Source organism: Ursus maritimus, unplaced genomic scaffold (assembly GCF_017311325.1).
Source record: "Ursus maritimus isolate PB19 unplaced genomic scaffold, ASM1731132v1 scaffold_23, whole genome shotgun sequence".
In the NCBI taxonomy this organism is placed as follows: Eukaryota; Metazoa; Chordata; class Mammalia; order Carnivora; family Ursidae; genus Ursus; species Ursus maritimus.
This window is the reverse complement of record NW_024424786.1, coordinates 29,617,834-29,640,617: the sequence shown is the minus strand read 5'-3', so window position 1 is coordinate 29,640,617 and position 22,784 is coordinate 29,617,834. Positions and strand designations below refer to the sequence as shown.

The 22,784-nt window shown below is 37.1% G+C and overlaps 1 protein-coding gene across 7 annotated transcripts in view; it reads left to right on the top strand.

Annotated features, from left to right (window-relative positions):
- The window catches only part of PHF21A (PHD finger protein 21A), a 188,738-nt gene that overhangs the window by 44,092 nt on the left and 121,862 nt on the right, over positions 1 to 22,784 (top strand). The gene's annotated exons all lie outside the window — the stretch shown is intronic.

Below are 22,784 nucleotides of genomic sequence, written 5' to 3'. Positions count from 1 at the left end.
TAATAGTAATGAGAGTAATTTATCTCTGAAAATTTCTGATTGTGTTTGTATTGTGTTTTCTATGGTGTTTTCATTTAACTAAGGGGAGAAATAAATTTCAAGAACTATGTGGAATGGATACGAGTCGTTAATTGTTCAGAATAGAATCTTTTTCCAAGCTGAGTGAACAACTGCTTTTTTCCTCCCCGCTCCTGTTCGTATGCTTCTGCATTCCCCCATCTTGTCTTCTCTAGAGACAGGAGATATTTTAGATTAGGGAATTGCCAAACTAAAATTGGGAGGAGGTAACATGGTGGAGAACAATTTGTAAGGAAAAATATAAACAGAGTTTGTTAGTATGTATTTGGCTCTGAAAGTGATTCAGTTCTCTAAAGTCAAAATGATGTGTGTTAGTGAAAGTGTTCTAGCTTTAGAATTCTGTTAGCGCTGAGCCTCCTTATAGTTTCAGGGTTAGTTTGACAAGATGCCAATGAATGAGTCACTTTTGCTGAAAAATTCACGTGTTCCAGCAGGGAAAGAAGGTGAGAACTGATTAGTGGAGTTAGGGGGCGGGGGATGTTGTCACAAAGTTAAGACAATCTAAAGCTACATTTGGGGAAAATGGGGCATTTGAAAAAATTTACATTTATTTAAAATTTTTGTTTGTGAGAACTGATGTAAAGATTTGGTTTATTTCTATAACTTTTTATTCTTTAATTTCTTTTTTCTACTAGGGACCTCACTTAATAGAAAATTGCAACCATTTATGTTTATGTTCAGTAAGACGTTTCATCCAGTGGTAAACTCTGTCATCTGAACTAAGTTTGGATTTTAGAAACTAGAATTTTAAAAAATAGGCCTGGCATCAGGAAAACCTTAGGTATACAAAGTAAAGAAAGTAAAAAGAACGGAGTCAGAAACTGAAATGCAATCTTGCAATTTTTAAAATATTTGCTTAACTGTTAAAACAGCCTTTTTGATAGAACAGAAAATATATCATTTTTAGATAGGCTAGTACTTGAAGAAAGCACAGCTATAAAGTTCAAAAGCTGGGCCTTCCTCAGACTTCTTTCCGACATAAAACATTGATATTCAGTTTAAAATAGTTTTATTTTACAACAAATGCTAATGCTGAATGCCTAGCATTTTGTTTTTCCTTCTCAAAAGATCTACTTAGCCTCTGGCAAAACACTGATTTTCCTTTTCCTTTAATAACTAAAATCTGAATTACCTTACTCACATGACAAATATTTTAATTTAACATTAATTTTTTTAGTTGTGAGAAAATGCTAAATACAGCAAAGTACAAAGAATGTCATATTCTGGAATTAGCAACTACTAATCCTTTATCATTATTTGTTTCTATTTTTTTATACTATGTTCACTTTCTGTTGTCTTTTTTTCTATATCCGCTTGAAAACTTAATTTGTACAAGTAATGCATACATTCTCTTTTTTTGCTTTATTAAAGAAAAACAAACATTGTAGATAGTCATTAATTCTTACAGTGGGCACTTATTAGTTCTTATTTGTTATTACTACCTCAGTCTTTGGTACTTAATCAGTTTCTTCCTCAAGACTAATTATGAAATGTTATGCTCCATTTGGGAAAATATGGTCTTTAGTGAGCATCTTTCATGGCTAAAACTCAGTGAATTTCATTGAATTCTTGGTTAGAAGAACTACAGTTTTCAAACTGTAACTTGAGATTTTTGAATAAACTCCCCATTGAAGATTTTGAAGTTAGCTCTTTGACCCATAGGACTTTAATTTGTGGTTGACAGTTTCAACTCAGGAAATCCCCAGACTTGATTGGTTAAACAAATTATATGTTATGGAGCCATTAAAAATCATGGTTTCAAAAATATTTTAGTGATATAGAATGTGCTCATGATAAAGCAAATGAAAAAGCACATACAGCTTCATATGCATTACAATCCCACTTTTGAGTGTATCGTACGTATAGATGTATGTAGACAGGTAAATGCATATAGAAACAGTGTCACTCTGAAATGTTGGAAGGTGATGAATTTACAGGTGGTTTATTTCTTCTTTAAGGTCTTATGAATAGTTGCTTTAATCTCTATGCTAATGTTTCCTTTTTATAACCAGAAATAGACAAGAAACATTATTTAAAAATTTTTAACATCAAACTTTTGTCTGTTCTTGAGAGAGTTAGCATTTAAATATCCAATGACATTCTCCTCATGGTATATGAACCACTCTAATCAGAGAATCCATCTATTTTAAACACTAGTAATACTGAAGTGTGGAAGCAACTATTAATTTCTTTAACAGGGTTCATTCTTATTCTGTACCCCTCCCTCCTAATTTTGGCACGATGTGTGGTCTTTTGCTTGTCAGAATAAAGGTTAGAGAATTTTTTTAAAACCGTCATCTTGCTTTTTATGCTTTTTAAACTGAAAGTGTTATGCACATCTTACATTTTTGAGTGTGTTGGGTTCAAATATTTAGTGGTCTGGCTAGATTATAATTTAGTTATTCCTCTAATGTTTGATGATAGGATGTTTCCAGTTTTTTCCTATTATAAATATAGCTATGATAGAAATACGGGTGTGAATTTGTTTCTCTCTGATTGCCTTAGGACACATTCTTAGGTGTGAGATTACTGTGTGTATTGGTCAGCTATTGCTGTAATTGTTCTGCATAACAAACTAATGTTTTATTGAGTGGCTTACAATGTTTATTTTCACACTGGGTCTGTACATCATCGGGGGTTTTCCTGATCTAGGCTGGACACATCTGCTTTCCCGATCTAGGCCCAGACACATCTTCTTCAGTTTGTGGGTTGGCTGGCCTGCCTCCAGGCCACAGGTTGGGTTAGATCTGCTCTGTACCTATTCACTCTGAGGCCTACGCTGAAGAGGCAGCAGCTACCGGGGGCATACCCATTTCACCAAAATACCAGAAGCAGACCAAACTCCCAAAATACACTTTAAGCCTCTGCTGGCATCAGGTCTTGTAAAATCTTATTAGCCAAAACAAATCATGTGGCCAAACCCTGCAAAGTTACATGACAAAGAGAATGGATGTATAATTTTATAACAGAATATAAAGAATTGAGAACAATAATCCATCTATCTTACTTGGTTAAAGTTAGTATAAAATAACTTAAGTATATATATTTAAAAAAAACACAAATTTTTACTACTTATTTCCAAATAGCCTCCAGAAAACGCTGTATCAGATTAACAGACTGTATTACAGTACCTAGTTTTTCCCAGGAGATACCCTGTGGGGGGAAAAAAGCATTTTGCTAATGTGGAAGATGGATTAATAGGTATCTGATGCTTAGCTGGAGGTATATTTTTCAAACCATTTGTCCATGGCACATATATTCTATAGTATTCCTTAAAAACATTTCAGTTTTAGGTTTTATTTTTCTTTTACCCTTTCTCCTATTTTTCTTTTTCCTTTTTTAGAGAGGTAGACACCTTCATAGTCTTTGGTCTTTGCTACTGGTTTGCTTTTCTGACTCTATGTTTAAAAATTATGATCTCTATTCCTTACAGATTGCTTAACCTAATACAAGATGAAATACTTTTCTGGGTTTAATAAATAGTTGCCATTTATTAAACCATTCTCATTTTAAATTTGAACATATTTTACTAAAATGGATTTGAAGCCTTTGGGAGAGAAGTTTCTGTTCCTGTCATAACTAATTATGTTTCTGATGCATAGAACAACATTATTTAAGCTAAATAGGTGACTTGAACAGTAGACTGGATGGGGAGGGGAAACTGGAGTTTGATTCTATTCCTGATTCTGTAACAGACTTTTTCATAGATTTTGAGTTAATAATTTAATATGTCTGTTTCCTTATTTATGGAATGTTTGAATAATGCCTTTAAGGAGTTGATGAACATTATCTATTGAGTGCACTGAATGTTTTTGAAGGTAAGTTCTGTTTAAACTGAATAGGTTAGCTTTGGTCATAGTGGTTAACTTCATCTCATACAGAACACCTTCATCTTACATGTCAAGTACTACTTCCTTTTTTCCCCAAGTACTACTTTTTTTTAAGGACTTAGAACATTTAATGCAGTCATGAGTATGTACATCATTGTAATGCATAAACTGGGACGTGGTCTGTTTGTGACTTAGCCATGGTTATATATATAATTAATTAGTATCTGATTTGAGACTAGAATCCAGATCACTGTATTCTTCATTCCGTTTTATTTAGTAAATTATATTCTTAAACTATTCTGTGGACCTTTACCAAATATTTTTTGAAATAGGACATTAGGCACGATGATTACATTGCCTTTAGGCTTCATTGCCTTGGAGTCAAGTAAGTAGATTAGTTCTTGTAGTCTAATAATGGTAACCTGATACATGACTGTCTCCAGCCTCTGATGCTGGTGACCATAGAAAGTTACCCTTTTTCATTCATAACCAAACTAGTGTGATTGGCTCATCACATTAGAATTTAAAATTGTTATTTTTTTAGAGTGGAGATTCTTAAATTGTGTTGGGAATCTGACCTCATCTTTGTCCAGAGCTTAGGAGTTCCCTAGGATTTAGTCAAGTTCATCCCTCCTGCACAATATTTATGAGAAACCATTGGTCCACTTGTTTGTTGAGTTTACTTCCTCTTGTGTACACAGGGGATCTTCTTCCCCTGTTGTTTTTTTTTTAACCTTTGTTCTCGGAGTACAGTTGTCACTATTGCCAGTAGTTGTACCTAGCTAATCAAATATCGACAAAGAAGCTTGGTGAAGTAACTCATATTTTAATAATGTGCGCCATGTTATTGTAGGACATTTTACCTGAGTGTGGTGGAGGGAATCAAGTAAGGTGGTGATTTCTGCCAAATGTAGCAATCTGCTTCTCTTAGTACGTTAGGGCAATTTTCTTCTTAGTTCATTCTAATCATTTATTTTTGATGCTGGCAAACAGAATGAGTTTTTACTTTATTTTATTTTTATTCTTTTTGAGAGGGAGAGAGACAGAGGCGGGGTGGGGGGAGGGAGCAGGAAGGGGCAGAGAGAATCTTAAGCAGGCTCCACGCCCAGCACAGTGTGGCTCCCACATCCCTGAGATCACAACCTGAGCCAAAATCAAGAGTCAGTTGCTTAACCGACTGAGCCACCCAGGCGCCCCATGAAATGACTTTTTCAATTCAGTTTGAAATTCTTAACACTCATCATCAGATGTTACATGTCTTGACGCTGAACTACTGGAATCTGTTGTATTTTTTTTTTTTCTGTGCTCATCTCTTACTTTTTGAAGAGCATTTTCCTCAAGCAATGGAAATCTAGACAAAGTCTAAGTTTGTGGAACTTTTTTCAAGCACTGTATTTAGGGACTCTTCACTTTGACTCTTTGGAGAACATTAATCTTAACTTTTGACTGGTAGGTGGTGTGCACAACAGGTGCTTATTTAACAGGCCTTAGCCAGTATAACTGGCTTTATTAGTAAATTACTTTGTGCTTTTAAATAGACTATTCCCTTCAATTTATTCCCTTCTCCCTGAGATCTGTGTTTTTTTCAAATGTCTATCATTCTAAGATTCTGACTCTTCTGTTTATTCCGCATACATTTATTGTGAGTTTTCTATAGTGAAAGGCATGGTACTAGGTCCCTGGAGGGTGCAAAGAATGAAAATCTTGCAAATGACATATCTGATAAAAGGTTAGTATCAAAATGTATAAAGAACTTATAAAACTCAACACCAAAAAACAAATAATCCAATTCAGAAATGAGCAGAAGACATAGTCATTTCTCCAAAGACGCCAACAGACACATGAAAAGATGCACAACATCACTCATCATCAGGGAAATGCAAATCAAAATCACAATGAGATAGAATTTGAGGGGATATATGCACCCTTCTGTTTATTACAGCATTATTTAGCCAAATTATGGAAGCACCCCAAATGTTCATCAATAGATGAATGGATAAAGATGTGGTATATGTATACAATAGAATATTATTCAGCCATAAAGAAGAACAAAATCTTGTCATTTGCAATAACATGGATTGATCTAGAGAGTATCATGCTAAGCAAAATAAGCCAGTCAGAAAGACAAATACCATATGATTTCAGTCATATGTGGAATTTAAGAAAGGAAACAAATAAACAAAGGGGGGAAAAGAGACAAACCAAGAACCAGACTCTTAACTGTAGAGAGCAGATAGTTACCAGAGGTGAGATGGGTAGGGTGATGGGTGAAATAGGTGAAGGGGATTAAGAGTACACTTGTCTTGATGAGCACTGGGTGATAGATGGAAGTGTTGAATCACTATATTGTATACCTGAAACTAATAATAACACTGAATGTTAACTACACTGAGATTAAAATTAAAAAAAAGAAAATCTTGCAGTGTTACTTCCCTGTGATTGGTCATCTCCTTCAAGATGTTCAAGCTCATTAGCACTGATGCCTTTAGCAGCTCATTGCCTCCTTCCCTGCCTTACACACCTCAGAAGTTCCCTGGTGTCACCTGTGTATACTGGGCTCTCTCAGTTCTCTGTGCCTTTGCATGTGCTGTGCTCTACAGCAGGAATTCTCTTTCCTTTTTACCTGTTAAATTCCTACTTATCCTTTGAAGATCCAGTGTAAGCAAAGATCCTCTGGAAAGTTTTCCTTGACTTCTTTCCACTCTCCAGGCAAAGTGAGATACCCCTCTTCTGTGTACTCATGGTATTTGTGCCCACCTCTCTTCCTTGTTGTAATTATTTGTAAACTTCTTGAGGATAGAGAATCCGTCTTGCTCATATTTGTACCCCTCAAGCTTGCATAGTAGATATGTAGCAAGTGTTTTTGAATGTATTAATTCATTATGCTTTCAAGAAGCTAGTAGTCTAGTAAGGTGGCCTATGATGTGCAGGCCAAGGCATTTGACTAAAGATTTCCCATTCAAATAGTTCAGTTCCCTTTTTTGAGAAAAAATGTTCTCCGTATTGTTTCCTACTTGAATGTTTTAAGAATGTTCAACAACATTTTTAACCGTTTCAATTCAGAACAGCTTTATCTTAGTTTCAGAAAAGGAAAACTTTTATGAAGTGAAGTAGTGTAAACCAGTAAATGAGTCGGGCTAGCAGTCTGGAAGCCTGATATGTCTAGAAACAGCCTCCTCTGTGGTGTTGCTACATCACTTATTTCTGTCTGTTGTACCTTCTTTGGGTTCTCTTTAGGTTTCTCCTGATCTTATAAAACATGTTTACATTTCTTTTATCTTTTAAATAACAAGAATTCCTTTGTTTCTTAATTTCTTTCTGCCATTGCCTTGCCTCTGTGTCACTTCATGATTAAACTTCTTAAAAAGCTTAAACTTAGTTTAGTCTCTATTTGATGTTACTTTTTCTGTACATATAGCCCTTTATCAACCCACTGCAGTCAGTTTCCATTTTCCATTCTGCTCTAGTGAGCTCACTGAAACTTCCAGTAACATAATTGCCAAATCTAAAGAACATTTTTTTACTTCGTTTTACTTGAACTAACTGTAGCATTTCAGATTAATGACCATTTCCTTAAGGTTTTCTTTTTCAGAGAACCAAGAACCTTCCTTTCTAGTTCTTTGACCTCTTCAAATGCACCTACTCACTTTTCTTTCAGGCACTTCTTCCTCAGCCTACCCTTTAAAAATTAATATTCTGTGGTGTTTCATCCCTGTCTTCCTTTTCATCTTGTTCTGTTTTTCCCCCGTGGGTGACATATAGCCTCAAACCACCACTGAATGCCAGTGACCTCCAAATCTTTATTTCTTCTTCCCCTCTCTCTCCTAAGCTCTAGACAGATGTGCATTTTCAGCTTCTGCCTATTGGATGTCCCAGAGCTCCATATTCTCCAGATAGAACCCCAAATCCACCCACTTCAAATTCTACTACTTCTTTCCCTTTTCAGTTAATGACATGCCATTTATCTAGTGGCCAAGCAAAATGTGGAAGTCATCATGGACCTTTTGTCTCTCTCTCAATCTCTTATCCATAATTGTAACCCCTTGCATCCAGTCCTATCTTTATCATCCAACCTTTCACTATTAACAGAAGATACAAAATACAACCCTCATATGTTGGCTTTCCTGCTTATGATGCTTCAGTAGCTCCCTTTGTCTTAGACTTCTAGGAGGAAATCCAGACTCCTTACGGTGGCTCAGAAAACCCCTCATTATCTCACCCATGAGACTCTCCATTGAACTCATACACACCTTGTCCTCCAGACTTGACACATACTTAAATTTTCTTGGTTATGCTCTGTCGTTTCTTCGACCCGGAATATTCTTTCCTATCTTCTTTGTTTAGTACTAAACCTAGTGTAAGCAAAGGTTTGACCCACAGGCTCATTTACAGAACAGTACAGTACAAAAATAGCCACACATGAAAAATTGAAAACAACTACAAATTTATCAGTGTGCATTAGCAAGTAATACATAAGAGTTAACAATATATGCATATTATGAAGTACTTAACTGAGTGGAAAGATGAATGGAAGGTAAAAAAAATCAAATTGTAAAACATTACAGTATGATTTAGTATTTAAAATACAAAATATTAAAAAAACATTTGTGTATATGCATTCATGGTTATTTATACTTAAAAATATGTGGAGGGTGCCTGGGTGGCTCAGTCAGTTAAGCATCTGCCTTCTGCTCAGGTCATGATCCCCAGGTCCTGGGATCGAGCCCCACATCGGGCTCCCTGCTCAGTGGGGAGTCTGCTACTCCCTCTGCTCTTCCCCATCTCATGCTTCTCTCTCTCTCTCTTTCTGTCTCTCACATAAATGAATAGAATCTTTAAAAAAAAAAAAAAAGGAAAATATGTGGGAAAAGTTCTAGATTATTTAGAATTATTTACATGGAACTGTTAATAGTGATTTCCTCTCAGAAATGTGGGATTCCAGAGAGATGACCAAAGAAGCTGGCACTTTTAACTTTTTATACTCTTATTATCTATATTTTAAATAAGGAACATACTAGTTTTTTAAACTACTAAAGTGTAGTATAAATACAGAAAACTACCCATATATGTGTATATATTTATGTATCTGTATATATAGTTGAGGTACATTTTTGCAAGCTGAAACACCTGGATAACCAGCACCCATGTCAGTATCAGATATTTACTACAGAAACTTTTTTGTGCTTTCTTCATTTCACTCTGATTCCCTTCCACCAGAGAAACCACTATTGTGACTTCTAGCAGCGTAGATTAATTTTGCCTGTATATGAAATCATGTAGGGTATATATTTTTCTGTCTTCCTTATTTTATTCAACATTATTTTCATAAGTTTACAAATGTTTCTTTGGAAGCTTTTTTAAAAAATGTTTATTTTGAAATATAAGAGTCATAGGAAGTTGTCTCTTGAAATTTTAAATCACTCAAGAAAAAAGTTTGCTATCTCTCAGAAATACTCATCCCTAACATCTTTTGGCATAGTTAAATGCTTTCTCTTGTGAATTGATAGCTCCTTGCTCTATTTCTCTTGATCACATTTCCTTAACTATTTGTTGGTATGTTTCTCTCCCTTCTAGATTGTGAGTCTCTCAGAACTATGTTCTCTTCACACTTAAAACCCGGTGTCTACCTAGTGCTTCACGCACAGTGGTATTTAAACATTTGTTAAAGAAAAGCAAGAGGTTCTATTCGTGACTGGCCTTGTATCTATGGAATTTCTCTGAACTGGTTATCTTATCTGTAATATGGGCTTTATAATTGCCAGTTCAGATGCTTTTAGCTGTATGTGACTGAAAGGCTCAGTAAAAGTGGCTAAAACAATAAGTGGACTGACTTATTCACCTAGTGAGTTGCTAGAGCCGTCCAGTTCAGTGGTTCAGCAACACCATCAGAACCCATGTTCTTGTCCTCTTTCTGCTGCGCCCCCCTCAGTGTGTCCACAAACATTGCTCATGGTCATTGCTGTAACTCCAGGCTTTGTATCCTCACACATGAACATTCTGGGGCAAAAGAAAAAAAGGACCAGTTATTCTTAAATGTCTCTTTTTAAGAGCAGGGAAAACCTTAGTTAGAGGCCCTTCAACAGACTTTGCATCTCATTGACCATTTTTGTCACATGCCAATGCTTAAAGTAGTCACCGGCAAGAAGAGTGGATCCAAGACTGATTTAGGTTCTGGAGCTGAGGATTTGCCTCTCAAACATTCGGAGGCTAGACACCCAAACAAAATTGGTTTTTGTTAGCATAAGAAGCAGAAGGGATAGAGAATAATGGATGTTGAAGAAGCAATCAACAGTGTCTGTCTCCATCTATAACTGTAACAGTTTTCTCTACTAATGTAAATTAATTATAATGTATATCTGAAGATGTGTGAATCCTAAAATACTATAAAGTTAAAATATCCATTAGTGCTTCTTGCTGGTTTTAGAAAAGTTTCCTTTGCCCCCCCTTAGCTAGCAACCTGCTTTAGGGCAAGTAATGCAAAAATAATTTTACTATTTGCCAAAGCTATATATTGTAAGAAGGTAAATCTGTTATAGAAAATAATGTAGTTTATTTCAAATGTGAGCTATAAATTATTTTTAAAATTGTTTGATATTTAAAATATTTGTTTATAAACTATATTGTCGCCATTGTTATTAATATTAATATTCTGTGCCTTTGAAGCTTAGCAGCCTTGATATCCCTTTGTTAACAATACTTTCACACATACGTTATTCAGGAAAACCAGAGTTTATCAAAACGCAGTGGTGTTTATGGATTTCAGTTTTTTTTAAATGTTGAACACTATAAATGACAGGCCAGATCACAGATTCCTGCATTTCTTTTCCCCAGCAGATAAGGGTGAGAGAACCAGATAGGAAGAAGAAGTTTACTCTTGGGCTGCTGTCTTCACATGGTAGTGGTTAGAGAGGCTGCCCTGTAAAATTATCTTCACAGAAGACATGTTCCCTGTAGTTGATTTACTCCGAGTTCAGGAAGCAAATGTTTTGTGTGAATCAGTAGGGATTGGCTAACCTCTTTCTGACTAGCTCTGTCTGAAAATGACAAGAGTGATTATTAGTTTCTGTCAGTTAAGCACCAAACATTCCTCTGCTCTGAAAAATGAGGCCCCAGAAATCTCCAACTAATGTGTTTAATTTGTCACCTTTTCTCCTACTCCCACCTCCATCACCTTTTAAAAAACCTTTCCACCTTTTGCCAAAACAAATTGTATCATTTTGACCAAGAAGAAAACTAAAGATAGAGATAATTCCAAACTTAGTTCTTTTTATGAGCAGTGCATGATTATTGCTGATCTCATTTTATCTAGTGCTTCTGTCATCTAATACAGTAATTGGAAAAGAAATTAGCACTCCCATTCCAATGGAGTCAGGAAGCACTGATAAAGTTATCCTGAAAAGTTACAATGCCTGAAGGAAAAGAATTTAGTGAAATTGGGGAGTGTGTTCATTGACAGAACTTGAGATTTGATTTCCTGAGTGTGTATATCATTTATTACAGATTTGTAGCAGTTAGTCATGAATTTGAGACAAATTTATAGAAGTGTAAGTTAATCGACCTTTTAATTAAGAATGAGAGAGCAGCCTTACTTTTTTTTTTAAAAATGTATTTCACAGTTCACCTTTTTCATGAAATGTTTATTTGATTTTTAAAATAATCTGGAGTGACCTCAGGCAAGGGAAACAAAAGTGAAAGTAAACTGTTGGGGCAGCACTGAAATAAAAAGCTTCTGCACAGCAAAGGAAACCATCAACAAGACAAAAAGGCAGCCTACTGAATGGGAAAAGATATGTGAAAATGATACATCTGATAAGGAGTTAACATCCAAAATATGTAAAGAATTTAAGCCTCATTGAGATACCACCTTACACCAGTTAGAATGGCAAAAATTGACAAGGCAGGAAGCAACAAATGTTGGCGAGGATGTAGAGAAAGGGGATCCCTCTTACACTGTTGGTGGGCATGCAAGCTGGTACAGCCGCTTTAGAAAACAGTGTGGAGGTTCCTCAAAAAGTTAAAAATAGAGCTACCCTATGACCCAGCAATTGCACTACTGGGTATTTACCCCAAAGATATGGATGTAGAGAAAAGAAGGGGCACATGCACCCCAGTGTTCGTAGCAGCAATGTCCACAATAGCCAAACTGTGGAAGGAGCCGAGATGCGCTTCAGCAGACGAATGGATAAAGAAGCTGTGGTACATATATACAATGGAATATTACTCAGCCATCAGAAAGGATGAATACCAACCATTTGCATCGACAGGGGATTATGCTAAGTGAAAAAAGTCAAGCAGAGAAAGACAATTGTCATATGGTTTTACTTATATGTGGAACATAAGGAATAGTATGGAGGACATTAAAAGAAGGAAGGGAAAAATGAAGGGGGGAGATTGGAGGGGAGACGAACCATGAGAGACTATGGACTCTGGGAAACAAGCTGAGGGTTTCAGAGGGGAGGGAGTGTGGGGGGATGGGTTAGCCTGGTGATGGGCATTAAGGAGGGCACGTGTTACATGGAGCACTGGGTGTTAACACGCAAACAATGAATCATGGAGCACTACATCAAAAACTAATGATGTAACGTATGGTGACTAACATAACATAATAAAAAAAATTTATACAACTCAACACCAGAAACCCCCCAAAAATCCCATTAAAAAATGGGCAGAGAACTGCTGGGTATTTACCCCAAAGATACAGATGTAGTGAAGAGAAGGGCCATATGCACTCCAATGTTCACAGCAGCGTTGTCCACAATAGCTAAATTGTGGAAGGAGCCGAGAAGCACTTCAACAGATGACTGGATTAAGAAGACGTGGTCCATATATACAATGGAATATTACTCAGCCGTCAGAAAGAACAATTACCCAACATTTGTAGCAACATGAACGGGACTGGAGGAGATTATGCTAAGTGAAATAAGTCAAGCAGAGAAACACAATTATGATATGGTTTCACTCATTTATGGAACATAAGAAATAGCAGGGAGATCGGTAGGAGAAGGAAGGGAAGAGTGAAGGGGGGGTAAATGGAAGGGAGAATGAACCACGAGAGACTGTGGACTCTGGGAAACAAACTGAGGGCTTCAGAGGAGAGGGGGGTGGGGGATTGGGATAGCCTGGTGATGGGTATTAAGGAGGGCACATATTGCATGGTGCACTGGGTGTTGTATGCAAACAATGAATCATGGAACACTGCATCAAAAACTAAGGATGTACTGTATGGTGACTAACATAACATAATAAAAAATGTTTAAAAAATGGGCAGAAAACCTGAATAGGTAGTTTCCCAGAAACATGCAGATGGCCATCAGACACATGAAAGGAGGTTCTGCATCACTAGCAGTCAGGGAAGTGCAAATGAGAACCACAGTGAGATATCACCTGATATCTGTCAGAATGGCTAGAATCAAAAAGACAAGAAATAAGTGTTGGAGAGGATGTAGACTAAAAATAACTTTCATGTACTGTTGGTGGGAATGTAAATTGGTGCAGCCACTGTGGAAAGCAGTATGGAAGTTCCTCAAAAAAATTAAAAATAAAAATATCATGTGATCCAGTAACTCCACTACTGGATATTTGCCCAAAGAAAACAAAAACACTAATTCAAAAAGATATGTACATCTCTATGATTATTGCAGCATTATTTACAATAGGCAAAATATGGAAGTAACTCAAGTGTCTATCAACAGAGGAATGGATCACACACACACACACACACACACACACACACACACACACAGAGGAATATTACTTGGCCATAAAAAAGGATGAGATCTTGCCATTTGTGACAATGGATAGACCTAGAGGGTATAATGCTAAGTGAAACAGAGAAAGACAAATACCATGTGATTTCACTTACATGTGGAATCTAAAAACAGAGCCATAAATACAGAGAACAAACTGGTGGTTGCCAGAGGGGAGAGGAGTGGGAGGATGGCCAAAACTGGTGAAGGGGAGTGGGAGGTATAGGCTTCTAGTTATAGAATAAGTCCCAGGGATAAAACAGAGCACAGGGAATGTAGTCGACAGTATTGTAATAGTGTCGTATGGTGACAGATGGTGGCTACACTGGTGGTGAGCACAGCATAACATATAGACTTGTTAACTCACTGTTTTGAATACCTGAAACTAAATGTTACATTGTGTGTCAGTTATACTTCAATTAAAAAAAAATCTGGAGCAAAATCTCCCAGAATATTATTCACACCTTAAAGCCCCCAACTAAAGTCAAGGTAGGCGAAAGGAACAGTTGGAAGCCATTTGTAAGCACCTGTCACAAAAACTTCTGAAGATGTACTTTTCCTGCTCTGATTTCTGTTTATCCTAGATATGAGTTCATCAGATGAAACAGTTTTTGCAGGCTATCAGAAGTATTGCCCCTGCTGCTAATAGCTGATAAGATGTATATATACAACTCTTTTTAGATTTTCAGTATCCCTTTTTCGTGACTTCCCTTTCCCTTTTTATTTGCTTAATTATCTTCTTTAGGTATAAAGTATTTTATAGCCATCACTTCTGAAGAGAAATTGATTAGTTCTCCAAAGATGGAAAGACTAGTATGACTCTCTAGAGCAGGGATTGGCAAACTATGGCCTGCACCTGGGCCAAATCTGGCATGCTGCCTGTTTTTGTAAATAAAGTTATTGGAACACAACCACGTCTTTCATTTACATATTGTCTATGGCTGCTTTTGTGCTACAGTGGCAGAATTGAGTGGTTGTGGCAAAGACCTGGCTGTTGATAGAAAAAGTTTGCCCGCCATTACTCTAGAGAAATTTAACCAGAGGGACACTTGACTCAGAGATATTAGGCACAGTATAGAGGTCTAGGGCAGGAGGGAGTGCCACACTGAAAATAGGGTGTATACCAAATAATGAGAAGGCCCTCTTACATACATGCCAGCCCTGTGGTTTTCAGTTCATTTTTAGTACCTTATTTTCTAAAAGCCTCTTTTATTTTGGATACTTTCTCTCTCCTTCTTGTTTCCATTCTCCTTCTCTCTTCTAGATTTATTGAGGTATAATTAATGTGAATTAAACTCACATTTTTAAAAGGGTTTAATTTTTCATGGGGTGAAACCATCAAATCAAGATAATGAACATATCCATCACCTCTAAAGTTCCCTTGTGTTCCTTGGTAATCTCTCCCTTCCTCTCACCCCTTAGTCCTGTCCCCAGGCGAACCTTGGCCTGCTTTTTATCACTATAGATTAAGTTTACGTATTTTAGAATTTTAATAAATAGGCTTATACAGGATCTACTCTTTGGTTGTTTCTAGTTTCTGGCTATTAGAAATAAAGCGGCTAAGAACATTCATATGTAAGCCTTTGTGTGGAGGTATTCTTTCATTTCTCTTAGGTAAATAGCTACGTGTGGTTGGGTGGTACGGTACGTGTATTTTTAACTTTAATGAAACTGCCAAAATGTGTACCATTGACATTCCTACCAACAGTGTATGAGAGTTTTAGTTGTTCCACATCCTAACTCCTTCATTCTTAAATATGAACATAACAGCCAAGAATCTCAGATATACAAGGGAAGGCACTAAAATGAAAATAAAAACAGACCCAGAAAATTGGAAGGGACACTTCAGAATAACTATAACTTTAGACCCTCAGATTGGTAAGAGAAGGTATAGCATCTGCGGAACAAGAACAGGGTGCTAGGAATAAGAGAACAATTAGAAAACAAAAAGAATTCTTGGTAATAGAAAAAGATTTTGAAGATGAAATTGGAGTAGTCTCTTAATAAAGGGAAGAGATGAAGGGATCAACAATGGAAGAGAGAAAAATTTTAGAGGATCACACCAGAGGTCCACCTCCTGACCAATAGAAATTCTGAGACAGGAGAACTGAAAATGGAGAGGAGAAAATCATGCAGTAGCTAATATAAGGAAACTTCTCAGACCTCTCATACATTCCAGATTAATAGAATTTACTGAGTACCAAACAGTGCAAATGAAAAAAGAGCCACACCCCCATAGTGAAAGGCACATTATTGCAAAAAGTTCGGAAAAACAGGAATAAGAGCTGTTAAAAACTTCCTCAGAGGGAAAAACAGTTTCAAACAAGGATTGGGAATCAGATGACATCAGACTTAGCAGCAGCACAGGAAGGTAGAATGGGGAATGATGTTTTTGAAATTCTAGAAAACAGCAACTTGCGATATGGAATTAGACTGTTCCCAGTCTAACTCCTGATCAAGTCTGAGGGTAGAGGGGCAACTGGGTGGCTCAGTTGGTTGGGCATCTGCCTTCAGCTCAGGTCATGATCGCAGGGTCCTGGGATCGAAGCCTCCCCTCACCCCCCGTGGGGGGGGGGGCGCGGTCCTTGCTCAGTGGAGAGCCTGCTTCTCCCTCCCTCTGCCTGCTGCTCCCCCTGCTCATGATCTCTCTCTCTCTCTCTCTCTCTCAAATGGACAAATAAAATCTTAAAAAAAAAAAAAGTCTGAGGGTAGAACAGAGACATTTTAGATATGCAAGGTCACAAAACTTACCTCCCACGCACCCTTTTTGAGGAAGCTACTGGAGAATGTTCTCCATTAAAACAAGAAAATTAACCAGTAGAGATGAAGACATGGATCCAGAAAATAGGGAATCCAATACAAAGGAGAGATGAAGAAAATCCCCTGTTTGATGAAAGAAAAACCCAGATGACTGTTGTACAACGGGTTCAGAGACCAGCCAGTTTGGTTTGGACAAGAGGGTGGAGGACTCTAGGAAAGGTGGACTGATATATTCTGTGATGTGATATGTTTTGAGTTCTCATTTAGAGCGGTTTTATAGCTTCTTTGGAGAGTATGGGGAGGAATTAATGATGGGAATATAGAAAACCAAGCAAATAACAAAGCAAGACATTTTTAGTTCCAGGAGCAACAAAATGTATAAGAAAAGTATAATCACTGTAAACTAATTATCTCACTGATTAATGTTTTTTACATGATTCTAATAATACAAACCTTAAATGTGAATTTAACCAAAAATTGCGGTATGTCTGTAATGGTAGTAGGGGATGGGGTGAGAGAAGGTAGTATAAGAACTAAATTTCAGTTATCTGTGTTAAGAATTCAGTAGGTAATGATTAAAGTGAAAAATTGGGAAATCACAATGAGTATATATTTTAAAGTAAGAAGATAAATGCCTGAAGAAATCTCCAACAAAAGACTTGCAAGTGGTTTCCTGAGAGGAACAGAACTAGAGATTTGGAGAGAGTTGGTACAAGGGACTGCTGTTTGTATTATAAACCTTGTATTACTATATTTTAAAGCTATTCGTGTATATTACTTCAATTTAAAAATTAGATAGAAAAATGAAAGTCTGGACTTTGCATTAGATAGGATGTTTAGTCTTTGTGAGGAATCCTGGACTCCTGAGGCACATCACCTGCTGACTAAGTCTTTGGCCTTCCATCCATCCCCAGACTGTGCTAGGGACTCTGCTTGGGCCTCTCTAATTCTCCCTTGTCATTTTTCTTAGTACAAGCCCCATGCAGCTCTACAGTTTGGTTAAGACATTCCTTAGGAGTCTTCCAGAGAGATGAACGTGCCCTTTGGTTGTGCTTCTCTTCTGGGTGGAGAAAAGATGTAGACCCTGGTAATTATAATAACATAAGACATAATAAATACCTATTACGCCTAAGTTTAACCCCATGGGATATTATGTCTTTTCTGCCCTTAAACTGATATTTTCTGGTACCGTATTCAGCTCAGAAACTCTAAACTCCATGAGGCCAGGGATTTTTACTTGTTTCGTTCATTGATGTATTGGCTGTCAGTAAACATTTGTTGAATAAATGAGTACTCCCTGAATTATTTAAGTTCCAACAAATGTATATCTAGAGCCTACGGTCACTGAGCTTAGGCTTTTATAGGGAATATGAACATGAAAACAATTACAATACATTTGAAGTCAGAATATACATGGTACCCAGAGAGGAGATTATCTCAGTGAGAATCATTTATGGAAGCCTTCACAAATGAGCTGATGCTGGAGTTGAGCATGGAAGGAGGAGTAGCAGTTTGCTAGACAGAGGCCTTCCATGCAGAAAGAACAGCGTGTGCAAAGGTGTAGAAATAGGAAACAGCAAAACATATTCAGGGACTACAAGTAGTTAGGATTGCTAGAGGACAGGTTCTGTGAGGTGAAGATTAAAAGGTAAGCTTATATCGTTTGAGAACAAAGCGCTTTGCACTATTGTTTTCTTTTTAATGCTCAATATTATAGTATTACTAATAGTACAATTGTATAGCACTTATTATTAGCCGGACACTTCTCTGGGAGCTTTAAATATACTAATTCAATCATTTAATCATCACAGTAACCCTAGCAGGTAAGTACTATTATCCCCATTTTATGGAGGAGAGGTTAAGTCACTTGCCCAAGGTCACAGAGCTAGTAAGTGGAAAAGCTTCGTATGAATTCGGGCCATGTGGCTCACACTGTTTTGAATTTCAAATAACATGAAGGAAAAATATGAGATTTACATTTATTTATTTATTTATTTATTTATAAAGATTTTATTTATTTATTTGACAGAGAGAGACAGCCAGTGAGAGAGGGAACACAAGCAGGGGGAGTGGGAGAGGAAGAAGCAGGCTCCCAGCGGAGGAGCCCGATGTGGGGCTCAATCCCAGAACGCTGGGATCACGCCCTGAGCTGAAGGCAGATGCTTAACGACTGAGCCACCCAGGCGCCCCAAGATTTACATTTATTTAAAGGGGTGGATGTATCATACTAGTTGAGAACACTATTAGATTGTCAAGTGAGAGGGAGAGCATTGGGAAGTGTAGGAATAAGACAAAGCTAGGTCACAAGGGGGCCTCGTATACCCATTTCCTTGACTTTTGTTTGCTCTTTCTTTTTTTTGTTTGTTTTTAAGATTTTTTTTAATTTATTTAACAGAGAGAAAGGCAGCCAGCGAGAGAGGGAACACAAGCAGGGGGAGTGGAAGAGGAAGAAGCAGGCTCATAGCGGAGGAGCCTGACGTGGGGCTCGATCCCATAATGCCGGGATCACGCCCTGAGCTGAAGGCAGACGCCCAACCGCTGTGCCACCCAGGCGCCCCTGTTTGCTCTTTCTGCTTTTGTTTCAGGGCAGCTTGATTTCTGAAGCTCTCTCTCTCTGAATTTTTACTAAATTATAAATAATGGCTGGGAGGTCATCTTTCCTCTTCACCTCAGTAGAATGAGGACCTTCCTCCTCAAATCCATCTACTCAAAAATAGTCTCTTTTGTTTAATATCAGTGAGTTAATTTTTAAATAAAATTTGTTACTGCAGTATAACTTTGTGTGTCTGTACGTGCACATGCCATAGCTGTAAAAGGAGACTCAGATACTGGCATCGGGGGGTGTAGTCTATCATTTCTTTAAACTTTTTTTTTCATTTTCAGAAAAGTCATGAATGTTCATTTGAAAAATGCAGCAAGGGAGAAAAGTCAGATTTCTCTGTGATCTCACTTCCATGTTTTAGATCCTTTTTTTTTTTCCTTTTTTCTATGCCATACATTTGTATTAAAGATAAAATTGGCATTATGCTTATTATTTTTGAAATATCTATTTTTAATATACCTTGTGCATTTCTTTACATTTTAAAATATTCCTCAAGAATATTAATTTTGAGTGACTTGATGATATCATATGGGACAGGTTTTCTCTGCTAATTGAAAATAGAGCGTCCCTGTGAAACCTTTCATAAGCCAAAATGATGGCATAAAGTGAAGCATATCCCCACTTTCTGAAAGTTTGCATTTCATCATCTTGCTTTTATGAAAGACCTACGTTAATATGGTAACGGCTTTTTTTCTTTGGATTTATTTCAGTTAATGGAAACAGGTAATAATGTAGGTCTTTTGTGACAGCAAAGTGGGATAACTCAAACTTTTGGAAAGTGGGAGGTACCTGTATAGAGTTTATTTAGTCAGGTCACTATTTTTAGACATTTGGATTGTTCTCAGTTCTTTACTGTTTCACGTCTAGCTCTGCAGTATATGTCCTGGAACATAAATATTTGTACATAATTTTGGTTATTTCTTGGAACTGAAAAATGACAGGATCAGGAGAAAATGAGTGTTTTTACGTGTCTTTGTGAAAACTTTGTTCTGTGTAAAGGAATCTGCCTCAGACAAGCTTAAGCATAAAGGAGAATTTATTGGAACCCTGTTAGAACAACTCAGGAACCCAGGAGCAGCTTTTGGGACTAGAACTGGAGAGTTGCTATCTCTTGTCTCTCTTTGTCTTTCTCCACATCTGCTTCATTTCTCCCCTCTCAGCTTCTGTGTACACTTGGCAGACAAAAGTCTTCTGGGCACTGTACGGTTCCTAAGTTTATATCTTCTCTGTTCAAGAGACCATCCCAGACTTGCTGGCTTGTTCTTGTTCCAGATTTTTGGAAAGGGAATATACTGACCCTTGGACCACGTATCTAGTCCTTGTCCAGTCAGCTTTGGCCAGGGGACCATGTCTCTAGTACAGGGGGCACCTCTCAGAGAAAGGGAGTTGTCTTAGGCCAGTTTCCCAAGAAGTTTCCAAAGCCTTGTATATTACCAGCTTGCTCTTTGGAAAGATTGTGCCCATTTTTAATATCATTTTCTTAAAGGATAAGCTATTTAACATGCCAGATGGACTTCTGCCTTGAATGTAACGAAAAGCTTTAACAATTGATTGATTTGCAAATATTTATTGAGTATGTTTCTATATGCCAGGTAGCCTTCTAGATGCTGAGAATATATCAGTCCAACAAGACTAAGTCAAGGCCTTTCTTTTAGTCATGTGTGACAAGTTTGACATGCTTTGAACTGACCTTCAAAATAGCCTTTTAAAATCTTAATCAGATTTCATTTTACCAAGAGCATAGTACAATTAAGCATACTGTAAAAAGGAAACACCCATAATGTTTCCTTTGTTGGCTCTATCCATTCATTTTTTTCTAAATAAGTGAAAGGAAGTTGTGAGGTTCTGATACTTGACATCTTAGAATATTAAGTTAACCTTCCTCCTTTCCTCACCCCTGTGGGAGGGCAGTGATAGAGTGCAGGGAGGCATTCAGGCTCTTCAGTTTCTGTTCTCTGCAGATTTAAATGAGATCCTTTATGTTTAACTAGACTTTCTTATAGGTAAGATATTACAGGACTAGTTTTTCTCCTAGTTGGAAAATTAACTGACAGAAAAACCTCTGCGAAGTAGGAAAAGTGGTGTGTTTGGAATTTCCATCAAAAACAGATGAGACCTTTTTAAAGATAGTGCTTTGTACCTATCAGTCAGGGTAGCAGCTAAGTCACCCAGTGAGAAACTTGAAAACGTGCTGTGCAAGCCTGGAGTTTTAGAGGAAAATTCCCCTAAGAATCGTATTTTTATGTTTTTGTGCTCTGAGTTGGATTTCACCAGAGTTAGTGGGTAGTGCCTTCTCATGAGACCTGATTTCAGTTAGGATGGGGCAAACCTCCTTTAGTGAGCTGGGGCGAGGTCTAGAACAGCCTACTGACTGTTCGCACTTGTGACACCCCTTGCTGCTGTTGGAGTTAGTGTTAGTTTGTTTTTCTTATTTCAGCTTGAGCCATATTATATTTGACATTTTTAAAGAGACACCATTTTTTTTTTCTCTATTTAGAAAGCAAAACATGGAGAACAAAAAGTGTCAAGTTTCCCAGTGTAATTCAAGAAATTTCATTCTTTTCTACAGTTTCTAAACAAGACTGGGTTTGGTGGGAGAAGTAAGCCCTAATGCTCTTGGCATCCATATGTGTATTGAATTAATATTTCAGTGGATCTAGAATGATACTAGTTATGTACTGTACTTGTGGTAATTGAGAAAATAGTCACTGAAATAAGTTTTTGTGTTGTGTGGTTCAAATGAGGAATCTTGGTTGAGAAAGGCTATTCTAAAAACGATAGGAAACCCTGTCATGGAAAACTCGAGACACTCAAAGATTATAGCTGTGTGAATTGTGCAGTGAAACGATAACTGCTTATGTTGTTATAAGATGGGAAACAAAAAGGTCTCGAGCATTAATAGCCCTCTGGACATGATCTAGTGAAAAGAACTATTCTGGCTGTTTCCTTTAATCAAGTACAATATGAACTTGGGAAAAATCCTCAGTTATGGTTTTTATATAAACCAAAACAGATTAATACCAATAACATTTTAATTTATTTTTGGTGCTAACATTTGGAGGTTTTTTTTTTTTTTCAACACTTTATCCATCTTGATTTTTTTTACTCTGTTTAAAAGCAAATAAGATCAGTTATCTTTTTAAGATGTGGCACTTGATTAGCTTTTTTAAAATAGATAAGTAAAAAGCCCATCAGCTCAGCAAAAAGACTAAACTGTTTGTGCTTGTAAGTAATGTTAACTGTTTTATGGAACTAAGCCCTGAGGGGTAGGGACAGCACATGGTTTGTTTACTAACACAAAGCACGGAGCTTCTATAGCTAATCTTCAGGTTTCCCTGTCTAAAGGTCTTTTAAACAGGAGCATCTATGAAATCTACATTACATGTTTACCCCCAATTCCTCATTCATTGATTGGGAGAGCTCTTGTGGTGAAATAAACACACAGGCTAAAAAATGTTTTCATGGACAATAGAAATGACAGGTCCATCCTGAACAAGTTTAGATTCCTAGAAATTGACAGTTGTTGACAAATTTATTCACAGTCTTTTTAAAAAATATGTTAGCAAGTACCTATTTTTCAAGAGTCCAGGTCCTTGTTTTGAAATCTTGACTATGATACTAGCTGAGACTAATTTGAAAATAGTCAAGGTTTACAGATCCTTAAAGTAAAAGTCCTCCTTTTGCCATTGTCATCACTTCCATATTTAACCTAGAAATAATTTGAATTAATTTGTTACGGATGCTGACCCACACAGCCCAAGCCAGTGA